The sequence below is a fragment of the Chiloscyllium plagiosum genome, chromosome 7 (genome assembly GCF_004010195.1).
Source record: "Chiloscyllium plagiosum isolate BGI_BamShark_2017 chromosome 7, ASM401019v2, whole genome shotgun sequence".
Lineage (NCBI taxonomy): Eukaryota > Metazoa > Chordata > Chondrichthyes > Orectolobiformes > Hemiscylliidae > Chiloscyllium > Chiloscyllium plagiosum.
In genome coordinates this window covers 90,840,843-90,854,192 of record NC_057716.1, presented here as the reverse complement: position 1 = coordinate 90,854,192, position 13,350 = coordinate 90,840,843, and the positions used below count along the sequence as shown (strand labels likewise).

At 39.9% G+C, this 13,350-nt stretch overlaps 1 long non-coding RNA gene across 1 annotated transcript in view; it reads right to left on the bottom strand.

The window, feature by feature from the left end:
* Positions 1–640: 640 nt before the first annotated feature.
* Positions 641–13,350, bottom strand: part of LOC122552039 — a 51,194-nt gene continuing 38,484 nt past the window's right edge. Inside the window, exons 3-4 of the long non-coding RNA XR_006312277.1 lie at positions 11,714–11,789; positions 641–917 (exon numbers count right to left, since the gene is read on the bottom strand). This is a non-coding gene — a long non-coding RNA (uncharacterized LOC122552039). The remainder of the gene's footprint in view (positions 918–11,713; positions 11,790–13,350) is intronic.

Here is a 13,350-nt window from a genome sequence, read left to right as displayed (position 1 = left end):
GTCTGAAGTATTCCTTGCATACCATCCTGAGGAGACTTGTGTCTTGTCACTAAGTAATGTTCATCAACTCCTTATGTAGTGTAACACTCCTGTAATTACACTTGTATATAGTAGGTTCTTAAACACAGTTCGCTGGTGTAGTGTCCACGACCTCTGTCTTCACATATGCGAGACGATTGTATCCTCTCTTACTGATGTCGGAATCTTGTGATCAGGTACATCATCATTGTTTGCATGAATCATATTTTCCGTCCATCAGATTTCTGTCTATTTAGTCTGTAGTGAATGTAACGAGGTCAGGCAGGTGAACCTCATAGAATGAGTTCCCTGTTTGGGGCTGTTAGCCTTGTCCAATCAGGGAGCCCCAGATGATGGATATCAACAGGAGTGTCAGAGATTCTGATCGCTCCGAGAGCTGGCTCTGAGGGAGCTGGACCAGTGTCAAATACTATGTATGTGGAAATAAAGGGTAATGGGATACCAATGTGGAGTTATTGGGACAGAATTATTCCAGTCGTTCCCTTTAACCTAGTTACACAATCTTTGTAATTATGAAGATCATCACTAATGTCATTTTTTCCATTATTACAGTTGCCACTGCTATGACCAATTTCACCATCATCTCACACACCTCCAAAGTTTGAATCTCCAATCATCAGGACAATTTAGAGCTCTTGACCAGACATCTCAATCTGGTTCACTTGAGTTCAACATTAGGGTGATTATGTTTGGAACAATTGTACCACTTTGTAAAGTGTCTGAAGTGTAGACATGATGTTCTCACATCCTGTAATATTACTCGGTCTTACTTTTTGGCTTGAGTAGGTTTGATGCATTCCTGTTTCTCCTGAATGTTGTTAAAGATTCTCTGAAAATATAAAATCTTGGTTGGAGAAACTCGGCAGGTCCTGCAGTATCTGTAAAAAAGAGAAACATAGGTAATATTTTGAATCTATTATGAGTCTTTTTTCAGAAGTTCATTCATTGCTGAGTTTCTCCAGCATTTTCTATGTTTGTTTCAGATTTCCATTATCTGCAATATTTTGCTTTGATTATAAGATCTTAGTTGATTGGTCCCTGGAATGAGCATGTTCTGTCACTTTACTAGCCATTTTGTTGAGATATCTCTTTACTTATTCTACCTTCGTATTCTTGAGAAGTTTTCCTTGGTTTGAGGTTGCATTCTAAAACTGTCTCATCTATTTTGAAAGAGCTCATCATTGGCAATTCAGCTAGCAAGTACCTATTATTCAATGGTTTTGCTCTGTAACCGAGTAGAGCTAATTCCCAATAAAAACAGAAATTGCTGGAAAAGCTGAGCAGGTCTGGCAGCATCCGTGGAGAGTAGTCAGAATTAATGGGTTGTGTGTAATAGCTGACTATGTGTTAAGAAGAACTGAAAGAACTCCAGATTTTATAAATCAGGAACAAAAACAGAAGTTGCTTGAAAAGCTCATCAGGTCTGGCAGCATCTGTGAAGAGAAATCAAGTTTGACATTTTGGGTCCAATGAGGACTTTCTGAGGAAGAGTCAAGATTAGAGTGGTGCTGGAAAAGCACAGCAGGTCAGGCAGCCTCCGAGGAGCAGGAAAATCAATGTTTTGGGCAGGGGCCCTTCATCACGAATGAGTCTGTACTGGCTGTCCTGTTCGGATCCAAACTGTGCTGGTCTGAATGTAGTCTGGAGTCCATGTGGGTTCAGTTCGCTGTGGAGGCAGGCACTGAGGATGCAGATGTGGCTGTGGTAGTGAGTCTGTTTCAGGACATGGTTGAAGAGCTTCAGGGCAGAGGAGATGATCTGTGGGTTGCAGTGAGGGAGAGACTCACTGAGATAGTTGTAGAGAGAGGAGGAGAACCTCTTCAAGATAGGCATCATTGCAAGAAAATTCACAGTAAGGTTAAAATCAACTAGGGGAAAGTGAGGACTGCAGATGCTGGAGATTAGAATCAGGATTAGAGTGGTGCTGGAAATTCACAGCAGATCAGGCAGCATCCAAGGAGCAGGAGAATCGATGTTTCGGGCAGGAAACCTTCATCAGGAATGAGTTTCAGGCTCCTGCCTGAAACATTGATTTTCCTGCTCCTGGGATGCTGCCTGGCCTGCTGTGCTTTCCCAGCACCGCTCTAATCTTGACTCTAATCTCCAGCATCTGCAGTCCTCGCTTTCGCTTTTCTGAGGAAGGATCACAGGACCCGAAACATTAACATTGATTTCTCTGCACAGATGCTGCCAGACCTGCTGAGCTTTTCCAGCAATTTCTGTTTTCATATGGTTTAATAAGATCTACTTCCAAATAAACCTGTTGGACAATAACCTGGTGTTGTGTGATATTTAACTTGATCATGAAAGACAGAATGTAGCGGGAAGGGTGTTTTTGCTGGAGTGGGACCATTCGGTGCAGCCACTTTGACGCGAGCGTTTCAGCGCGGCTATTTTGTCGCAGACCCGTTTAGCTGCAGAGCTGTTTCAGCACAGCTCATATTGATTTCAGGATTAATGAAAGCAGTAAAAATAAAAGTTGATTCCTTTTCAGGCTTAGTTAAACACATTACTTTTATTTTTATTGCTTTCAGTAATGTTTATCCTCTTTAGTAAAAATGTTAAAGAGAGAAAAAATAAAAGAAACTTGTTAACTAATCCTGAAATTAATATGAGCTGCGCCGAAACAGCTCTGCGGCTAAATGGGTTTGTGGCAAAACGGCCTGTGCCAAACCGGCCGCACCAAAGTGGCTGCGCGGAATGGTCCTACACCCTGTTTTTGCTACTGGAGATTTGAGATCGGTAGTGTTCCACAGGAATTAGTGCTAAGCCCCCGGCTGTTTGTAATATATAAAATGATTTGGAGAAGAATGTAGGTAGCCTTACTGGTAAGTTGATAGGTGACACAAAAATTGAGGGAGCTGGAGACAGTGAAGGGGACTTCCAGGTTGCAGTTGTGGTGGGTCAACGGGCCTGTCCCTCTGCAGTATTGTTCATTGCTTCTTTGTTTAATTGACCTAGCATCAATTATTGGAACGGAGTTTCAAACTTCTGGATCCCTTCCATTTCTTAAGAGTTTGAAAAGGTCTGGTCCTAATTTTTAGACATTGTTCCTCTTCTGAGACCCACCGATCATCTGATTATTTCTTTCTAATTGCCCTATCTGTTTATAATGTCTTGGAAGTTTTGATCAAATCACCCCTGAATTTTCTAAATTCCAAGGAATACAATCCTAATTACTTTCCCCTTATACTATATCCTTCAGAGTTCAGGTATAATTCTGGTAAGTCTACACTACAATTCCTCCCATACCAGTATATTCTTTCAAAGGTATAATGCCAAGAACTGCTTACAACATACCAAATATGATCTAACCAGGACTTTGCAAAGTTGAAATATGATTTTTAGATATGCTTAAGTTAGACAGCACTGAAAATGTGTTGCTGGAAAAGCGCAGCAGGTCAGGCAGCATCCAAGGAACAGGAGAATCGACGTTTCGGGCATAAGCCCTTCTTCAGGAATCCCGAAACGTCGATTCTCCTGTTCCTTGGATGCTGCCTGACCTGCTGCACTTTTCCAGCAACACATTTTCAGCTCTGATCTCCAGCATCTGCAGCCCTCACTTTCTCCTTAAGTTAGACAGCATGCAACAGATGCCTAGTATATTTGAAGATCGTGAGATATCTGCTAATGAAGGAACCATTCAGTCACTTAATAAAATATACTGTACTCATATTCCAATAGGGGCTTCCAGAATTGGGTCAATGTCCTTTGGCCTCTGACATCCAAATCTTAAGTTAGTTCCTACTTCAATAATTCTATGCACAAACTATGCTTGTAATACGTTATTAACTCATGATATCTGGACAAGACAGCCTCTTCTTAATGATCTTTAAACATGCATCATATATTATCATAATGACTTTTGGAGTCACACAAATTGTTCACTGTTTTCTAATTGTTTCCCTATTATAATGAAAAAAAAAGGTTTAATGTCCAAGCAATTGATCACTATTCTTGCAAACACTAATGTTTAAAAATAAGAAATGTGGAGCAATGGTTATGAAAGATGTCAAATGCATCAAATCGATGTGTTTTCTTAAATGGAACAGTTGTGATTTCCTCCATATAAGACAAGCAGTAAAGGATGAAAGCTTTATTCTTTGTGTTTCCCTGCAAAGTTGGAGGTCTTCATTCGTTAAAGTACTTTATTAGTTACAAAGTAATTTGGCCCCATTAACTCATTTTGTACTTCAGAATTCATGTCCTTTATAACAACAAAGATGTGTAACAGAATGAACATTGAAATTTAAGAGGAAGCCTTCAGCATGGGTTTCTACTCTGAGCTTTCAAATTAGCTGAGAACAAAAGGCACTATATAAATGCAAAGTTGTAAACTACGTATCTCTACATGTGTCTATGCATTGCTGACAAGTTTGTGTACACATTCTTCAATGTTTCATCGCTTATTAAAATGTAGAGTTCTATCTAATTATGATTGAATACCAATATCTAAATAAGGATGGCAATAAAGAGCATTGTAATTCATAAGTTATCTTTAATTACAATTGAAACAATAATTTGATGGCACAGCCATTAGATATGATGACATTTTCTATTTTTTAGGTTAATTGTATGATATATGCCTACCTTAAATCAGTAATGAGCTTTTTGTTTTAATTCCTCTTGATGATCACATGTACTTTACACAGCTCTTCTTAATACACTGTTCTTGTGCTCTCAATCATAAACATGTGGCATAATTTAGTCAAATATTGACAACAGCATTAGGTAATATATTGCAGAATCTGCCACCATCCATTTATTACAAACCCATTGTCTTGAACCTAAAATCTTAGAAGGACTTCTCCAAAATTGCCATAGCTTACATAAGTTAGTAACAATAAGTCTACAGTATCACAGTCCAAGACTGTTTTTTTGTTGAGAGCAAGGGCTAATATGGAATTTTACAACAGTAGCAGCAAAGTGATAATAGGAAATATGATTCAATAAAGTAATCCAGCTTTTAAAAAATGCTTCTTGGTATACATAAGAGGATTATGGTCATTTTGCAAAATGATGCCAAGTCAAATGTTTACTATGGAGTAGAATGCAAAGTACTTCACTGAAGTTGTTTAAAAAGAATGTACGTTCTTTATATGGCACATGGCCAAGAACTCAAGCAATAATTGCTTTGTTCCTGACAAAGACTTGTGGGTTAAAAATGAGTGTTAATAGCATTTTCAAATGACTGTCTCATAAATAAAACACATTTTATACATGTAAACATTGAAACAATGTTCAAAGAATAATGTGCAATTTGCATTACTGATCCTGCATCTTTAGCTTCAGGAAGTTCATGCTATGTTGGTGGTCAAGCACCATTCACACGCAGGGAGCAAATTACACAAGTTGGTTTGATCCCCAGAGGCCAGTGAAAGAAGGACCTTAAAACAACCCAAATAAAATTAATCACATTGCAAGACTTCAATTCTTACAATGTTTTACTGTAACAAACACAAAACCAACATAAAATAAAGCAAGTGTCAAAGAACAAATGACGTTTCACTCAGAAGGATGAATGCCAGTTTAAATAATCAATACCTCAGTTAAACCCCTTATGAAATTATAAACGCACAACATTTCCCACAGAATGTGGCACCACATGCAATTTCAAATTTCATTTGCCTGATGTCCATGTGCGTATTGATTTGTATTTAGTGACTATGTTCTGCCAATCCATGAGTTTAACTCATCAACACTTCCACTCCATGTTGCTGTTTTCTTTTATGCAGTTTAGAAATTACAAATCAACCTTTGTTATGGGTATGTTGCCAACTATATATTCCCATTAATGTGTCAGAGATCCTGAAATTCTCTTCCCATAGGCAGCTAACGGGAACATTGAATAGATGCTTCCTTGTGTGTTTGGTTTACATTTTCTATTTTACTGGAGTTGACAAGTGAAACTTTGAAGATGTTGTGCAACATAAGGTATGACAACACCCAGGCTGAGCTGCCAACAGAGAGGTGACATTTTCTGTTTAAAACTACAAGGGCCACATCAGCAACAGATATATTTCAATATCTAAGCAATTGTGAGGCACAGCATCTGATGCATTTAACCTCTGTGGGTTTTGACCTTATCATCTTTTCAAGTTTTAGAGGTGCTTTTTGTGGAGAGTTCATTTTAACTTGTGATATTCCTTTTTTGGCTAATATGCTAAGTTGACTTGCAGGTTTGAACCAAAGAACACTGTCTTACGTGCCACTAAAAGCAAATGACAACTCATTTTTATTTTACTGACTTCTTGACTGTCAAGAGAGTGAATGATTCCAATCCCTTAAAACAAAGTCATCAAGGACCACTTTTCTTTCCTCTCGTAACACAGCTCTACCAAGAGTAAATTGCAATGAGAGTTTGCAATATAGATAATCAAATAAAAAGAAATTAATTGTATTTTAAGAGTTGAACATCTTCATATTCATTGAGTGTAACAGCATCTGTACAAAATCAGTACATTTACTATTCTTCTACAGCTCTTAGTGTGGCTTTGACCTCATGACAGTGAAACTTTGGAAAAGTGCTTTGACACAAACATCAATAAATCTTCACAAACAATGACATGGTTCCTCTGAAGCTGGTGGCAATGGCTGAATTCCAGGAATTAGAAGCTTATACTAAGTCTTTTGTTGACCAATAATGCATTTTGATTTACAACATCTTTACAGTTTCATTCTGTGCTTTAGCTTCCTTTCTGCGTTTTGAAGAAAGAATGTAAGAGCATTAATTAATACTGCAAGCTCACCATGTAGCCATTAAGCCTTTATGATGAATTGAGGAGGAGAATATGAAGCCAGACTATTTGTGGGCTAAGTGAAACATTCCAAGTTATCAATAGTGAATCACGCAGTTATGGACAACGTAGTACAAATTCATGAGGATGTTATCAGGAATAAAATGTTACAGGCGGTCAAGAGAATGGGAAGCTGAGGCTGTTTTGCCTGGAGCTGGCAAGGGTTAGCGATGACCTGAGATGGACACCTTTAAGATTTTGAAAGGTTATGATAAGACAAATAGTGATTAAATTGTTTTCTTTCACAAGCTGATAACAAAGACACAAGCAAGATAATGGCAAAAGGAATGAAAGGGACCATTAGAAAAGCATTCTCCAGATTGAGGGTGGAATAGTCTGATGTAAACTATTATTAAAGTAGAAACCATAAATCCTTTCAAAAGTGAATAAATTGTTATCTTGGGAAGAGAAGAATTTTAAGTGATATTAAGAGCAGGAGAGTGAGACTACAATAAGTGTGTCTTTTGGCAGTTTAGAGAATGTTCACTGGTTTGATCCTGGGTAGGAAGGCACTGTCGTATGAGGAAAGGTTGGGTATACTTGGGCCTGTGCTGATTGGAGGTTAGAAGAATGAGAGGAGACCTTATTGAAACATGTGACATTCTTAGGGGGCTTGACAGGGAAGATGCTGAGAGATTGTTTCCCCTCGTGGGTGAGTCTAGAACCAGAGGGCATAATCTCAGTGTAATGGTTTGCCCATTTAAGACAGAGGTGAGGATCCATTTTTTTTTTCTCAGAAGTTAGTGAATCTGTATACTTCTTTAGTGCAGAGGACTGTTGAGTCTGGGTGATTAAGTATATTCAGGGCTGAGATAAACAGATTTTTAATCAGTGACGGAATCAAGGGTTATGGGGAAAAGGCAGCAAAATGGAGTTGAGGATTATCAAGTCAGTCATGATCTAATTGAATGGTGAAGCAGACTCAAAGGGCCAAATGGCCTAACTATGCTCTGAATTTCTGTTGTTCTTATGGAAAAAAAATACTACAGTCAACTTGATGGGCTAAATGATTTATATTATGTTCAATGATCCAGACAAAACAGCACTTGCTGCAGTTACAAACTAAAATCTATAAGAATTCATCTTGACAATCCCTCTAATGACAAGTACAATAATGTAATGATTGTGCACTGAACCTAGTAAGCTGGTCTAATGAAAGGAAAGAAGAACATGAGCAAAAGACAGAGAGAGAACAAAAATAAGTGACATTGGAGGAGAAGCAGCAAAAAGGAGAAGAACGTGATGGATGAAGAGAGCTAAAGTGAGCTGGTAACACAAACACATCAGAGACTATGAAATAAACTACATTCACCAATTATTCATGTGCAATACTAATTCTACACAAGATTGATACATTGACTGCTGTCACAGAGCTACGAATAGCATGGCAACATTAAACTGACATGATAGAAGATAGGTAAGAGAGAGGAGCATCAAGATTAAAGGCACACAGCTCCTCAAATGTTTAAAGTCTTCACATGAAAAATAGTTTCAGCAGTCAGGCCAGGATTAACCCTCAGGGCAGCCTATGGTCGTTCTTGACCTCAGGAAGGTAGGGAGTTCCTCCAGGTCTGGCTGACCTAGCCTGCCTGCAGGCACCTGACTCCAAGGGCCTAAAATGACCCTTCAGTGTGACAAACTGGAGGCCAAATTGAAGATTCCAGTTGATCTCCTTGAATTGGACTTAAAAGGCACTCAAGATGCAGAATTGACTCCCTTACCTACTGGCCCCAATACTGCCTCTGCGAAAACTGCTCAAAAGAAGCCAGAGAATCAGCGCTCTGACCAGCAGGACTAAGATCGAGCCCCTCTTGCTTCTGATTCTGGCCCCAGCAGGGGCTGATAGTCAAACCTACTGAGTTCACACAAGGAAAGAAACACCAAGTTGATTTTAGGAAATGTACAAGGTTTGAAAATTAAAATTAAAGGTCACCTGCACCACTTCTATAAACTTTCTGATGGCTGACTGAAAAATGGAATTGGCAATGATCATATGGCACATCTCTCATCTGTTCTGCTCAGTGCAAAAGGTGAGTGCTGCAGGAACCCTAAGAAGGAGGCAAGCAGCTGTAAAACTGAAGACTCTGCACAACAAGATTTAGAAAAAGCAGCAGCATTTGAATCAGAGGAGACATCATTAGCTTTTACAACAATCAGCAAATGTACATTAAGTAATGAACTGGCTTTGCAAGCATCATTAACAATGAAAGTAATGGGGAAATTGTGACTCATGGAGTCCCAGAAGGATTGGATACTGGGTCTCCCGTTGTTTATAGTTCCTATTAATGACCTTTGTGAGATTATCATAATTGGCAGTATTCCAGATCATCAGATGCTTTCATGAATTTTATTTTCTCCTTTTTCATCGTATTGTCTTGATTGTTTTCTTTCATACCTTCCATACACGCACAAATGAGAAAATCTAAAACTAGAAGAAAAGTGAAGTCAGCATGCTTGAGGGAGACTGCTATCCATTTTGAAAGCTAAGTGTTTGAAACCCATTTTAAAATATCAGTTGGCATCATGATGGATTGACGGCAATGGGGGCAGTTTTCAGCTACTGGATGTCTGTTTTTCAGCTGTCATGCATGGTGATCAGTTAGACATCAGGACGTAGGAGGATGGCACTCTCTTCTGCCACCCCATTAATGCCTAATGCCAATTTCATGTTGTCTGCATCCTTCTGCCAGTGGTGAGCAGAAGTTACAATGATCTGTAGGTATAACCACAGTGTGACAGATGAACATCACTTGTTTCTACTGTAAGAGAGGACAAATCTATATACGTTTGAAACATGTTAGTAAGGATGAAATGTTTGAGCTCACGATAGAACTTGAGTTATGTCAGCCCCTGGTCCAATTAATGTCACCCTCTAATCCAACATCATCTGAAGATAAACATGATCTTCATTCCTCATATGGAACAGCACACAACAGTAATCAGTAAAACTTGTGACTCTTGTGCATTCTGAATGAAAGTAAAAGGTCTTGCACCCATGTCTCTAAAATAGAAGCTCCAGGTTTGAGGCCCACTCCAGGATCTAATGATCAAGGAAGATGTGTTCATGATGTGACTAAACAGGTTAAGTAGCAACTTGTAAATCCTTCCAATGATGCCAATGGCAAGTGATAAGAGTAGGAGAAACTCCTGATCAGCTGGGGAATTGAAAGAAATTGGTACCTCTACCACTACTTCTAAGAGATTTGGACTGCAACATCCATGTAAAATTATATATTTGCCACAGCACATTGGACTCGTTGGGAGATTTGTTGACTCAGTTGACTGGATAGCCAGGGTAGATAAGATTGATGCCAACAGCGTGGAGTTCAACCCCTGCTCCAGCTGGGGTGAATTCGGGACCTGCCTTCTTGCCTTATCATTGGTGGAGATAGCAGGACTAAGGGCTGGACCTGCCTTTGAGCAGAGAACTGAAGTAAAGGAAAATACGAATATAAGCTGTTAGAGCAGAAGTAGATTTTTTAGCCCAGTTGGTCCTGCTCAGCCATTCAATGAAAGCATGGCTGAACTGACCATAATCTACTCTAATTTCCTGCCTTATTCCCAGAACCTTTGATTCACTTGCTGATTCCCTGGCTTTGAATATAATTAACGACCCAGCCTTGGCAACTGTCCATGGTAAAGAATTCCACAGATTCATTGCCTTCTTAGAGAAGAAATTTCTCCTCATCTCTGTTCTAACTGGGCAACTCCTTATTCTGAGATTGTACCCTTTGGTCCTAGATTCTTCCACAAGTGGAAACAACCATTTCGCATTTACTCTGTGAAGTCCCCAAAGAATTTTGTATGTTTCAATAAGGTCACCCCTCTTTCTTCTAAATTTCAACCAATACAGGCCCCAGGCCACTCTCTTCATAAGACAGCCCCTACATACCAGCTTTGTATCAGCTTTGTGAACATTCTTTGAACTGCCAATATATCTTTCCTTAGATTAGGGCCCAAAACTCTTCATAGTATTGCAGCTGCAGACTGATTAATACCTTGTAGAGTTTTAGCAAAATATCCCTACTGTTGTACACCTTTCCCTTTGAAATAAAGGCCAACTCTCTTTGCTTTCCCTATTACTCACTGAACTTGGATGCTAGCTTTCTATAATTCATTGATGAGGACTCCTAAATTCTTCAGTTCCGTAACTTTCAGCAATCTTTCTCCATTTAAACAGTATTCAGCTCTACTATTCTCCCTGCCAATTTTTTCCAAAATTATATTCCATCTGCCAAGTATTTGCCCACTCACTTAATCTGTCTATATATCCCTCCGCAGATTCTTTGTATCATCCTCACCACATAGTTCCTTGAAAGTGGTGCTACAGGTAGACAGGATGGTGACGAAGGTATTTGGCATGCTTGCCTTCATCAGTCAGGATACTGAGTACAGAAGTTGGGATGTCACAATACTGCTTTAGAAGACACAGGAAATCCATGTTTGGAGTACTGCATACAATTCTGGTCGCCCTGCTATAGGAAGGATTGAATTAATTTGGAAAAGGTGAAAAAAGATTTCCAAGAATGTTATTGACAATGGAAGGTGAAGCTGGTTAGGATCTCAGAGGTGACTATTGCATTAATCAAATTGCAACATCACACACGGTAGTCAATAATAAAGTTCTAAGAGTAAAGCTACGCCTTGAAAGTTGTCAGATCGCTGCAATTGCCTGGATGGATGAGAATGTTACCAACAATGCTCAAGAATCTTGATATTAATATGCAGGATAAGATGGCCCAATTTATCAGCACCCCGTTAACTACCTTAAACCTTTCTGTTTCTCAGCAGCAGCAGCAGCAGCACAATGAAAGAGAGCTTGAACCAGGGGCCTGTTGGGAGCAGTGAGTCATGGATTTGAATCTTTAAAAACTTACCTTGAGCATGGGAGTCCTCCATTTCTGTTTTTCAGCAGCAGCAGCAACACGAAGGGTGGAAGCTTGGACCATGGGCCTGTCGGGAAAGGAGAGTCACTGATTTGAGCCTTTACATCTAACGTCAGAGAGCAGAGGTTTCTGGGAAATGAGGGACTTCTTTTATTTTCCTCCAGTTATGTAAGTGAGTGTTTTCTGAACCCGAGACTCTACCTTTGTAGGGCCTCCCACCCAACTACCTTCTCGACCTTAAACACCAGGGACACAGCAGGTAAGCTTCTCTTTTTTTACATTCTGATAAGGGGACTAGCAGGGATGGCAGTGCAGGGAGTGGAATGTTCCTCCTGCAGGATATTTGAGGTGAGGGTCGGCAAAACGATTCTGGGTAGAAGTGAAAGGAACAGAGTGGTCATTATGGGGGACTTCCCCAACTTTGACTGGAAATGCTATAACTCTAGTACGTCAGATGGATCAGTTTTTGTCCAATGTGTGCAGGACGGTTTCCTGACACAGTATGTCGAAGGGCTGACAAGAGGGGAGGTCACATTGGATCTGTTGCTTGGTAATGAACCAGGCCAGGTGTTTGATTTAGTGGTAGGTGAGCACTTTGGAGAGAGTGACCATAATTCGGTTACATTTAGTTTAGCGATGGAAAGGGATAGATACAGGGCAAAAGTTATAGATGAGGGAAGAGCAATTATAATGTGATTAGTATGCATTGAATGGGGTAGAAAATGCAGAGAATGGGGACAATTGAAATGTGGAACTGGTTTAAGGAACAGATATTGCATGTCCTTCATAGGTATGTCCCTGTCAGGCATGAGGAAAGAATAAGGTAAGGGAACCGTGGTTTACTACAGAAATTGCATCTCTTGTTAAGTGGAAGAAGGAAGCTCATGTAACAAAGTGACAAGATGGTTCAGATGAGGCGGTGGAGAGTTACAAATCAGCTAGGCAGGATTTAAAGAGAGAGTTAAGAAGAGCAAAGAGAGGACATGAGCAGTCTTCAGCAAATAGAATAAAGGAGAACCCTAAAGCTTTCTATAGGTATGTGAGGTATAAAGGATGACTAGGGTAGGAATAGGGCCAGTCAAAGACAGAACATAGAACATTACAGCGCAGTACAGGCCCTCGATGTTGTGCCGCCCTGTCATACCAATGTGAAGCCCATCTAACCTACACTATTCCATGTACGTCCATATGCTTGTCCAATGATGACTTAAATGTACTTAATGTTGGTGAATCTACTACCGTTGCAGGCAAAGCATTCCATACCCTTACTACTCTCTGAGTAAAGAAACTACCTCTGACATCTGTCTTATATCTATCACCCCTCAATTTAAAGCTATGCCCCCTCGTACTCGCCGTCACCATACTTGGACAAAGGCTCTCCCTATCCATCGTATCTAACCCTCTGACTATCTTATGTGTCTCAATTAAATCACCTCTCAACCTTCTTCTCTCTAATGAAAACAGCCTCAAGTCCCTCAGCCTTTCCTCGTAAGACCTTCCCTCCATACCAGGCAACATCCTAGTAAATCTCCTCTGCACCCTTTCCAAAGTTTCCACATCCTTCTTATAATGCGGTGACCAGAACTGTACACAATGCTCCATGTGCGGCCACACCAGAGTTTTGTACA